This window comes from Theobroma umbraticum, unplaced genomic scaffold (assembly GCF_002168275.2).
Source record: "Theobroma umbraticum cultivar Fairchild unplaced genomic scaffold, ASM216827v3 scaffold_147.0, whole genome shotgun sequence".
Lineage (NCBI taxonomy): Eukaryota > Viridiplantae > Streptophyta > Magnoliopsida > Malvales > Malvaceae > Theobroma > Theobroma umbraticum.
Genome location: NW_018397259.1, coordinates 4683386 through 4684220, shown reverse-complemented (window position 1 = coordinate 4684220; position 835 = coordinate 4683386).

The following is an 835-nucleotide window of genomic DNA, read 5'->3' as shown; positions in this document are numbered from 1 at the left end:
GGACAAGTAACACCCATTCATCAAATATATTGGCATAAAATTTTAAAAAGCCCCTAAACTATTTAAGAAAATTCAAATAAGTCATTATTCTTTTATTGCATCTATTCAAGCCCTTAAACTATTATTTTGAGCCAAATAAGTCTTTATACTTTTATTTTGATCCCAATAAACCTTTATCACTAGTGGTTGATTAAATCCAAATACACTTTCATTCTACGCCAACGTGGTATAAATGTAACATGTTGATATATTATAATCGATAATAATGTGGCATTATGATAAGGTCATATACCATTTTTCACTCTTCACATCAATGTCATGTCAGTGCCACATAAATATAAAATAACAAGTGACATTTTTACTAATGGTAATTTGTCAACTTAATTAGGCATAATAGAATAAAAAGAGCTTATTATAATTTTCTTGAATAGTTCAGGGACTTTTTCAAGTATTATGTCATACACATATGTACAAACAAGACAGGATCTAAATGGGTACAATTAGAGGTGAGAAAAAATTGGATAAATTTGACTTGTTTGACTTAGTTGACAAAAGTCGGTTAATTCAGTTATTATGATTAATTCAGTTAAAGGAGTCGGTAAAGTTGGATCGATTTGGCTCAAAAAATTTAAAATAGGTTAACTGAAATAATTGACGTTATCTTTACTATTTTTATAAGGTAAATCTTGAATGTATCTCACTCACAAGTTTTCCATGTTCACATATAAATTAAGTGATCATATTGCCTTAAACAAATGACAAATAGCAAAAAATCTTATTAGTTTTTTTATTTTTGTTGATTTCAAATTTCATCTATTTGTTTTTATCTATATAA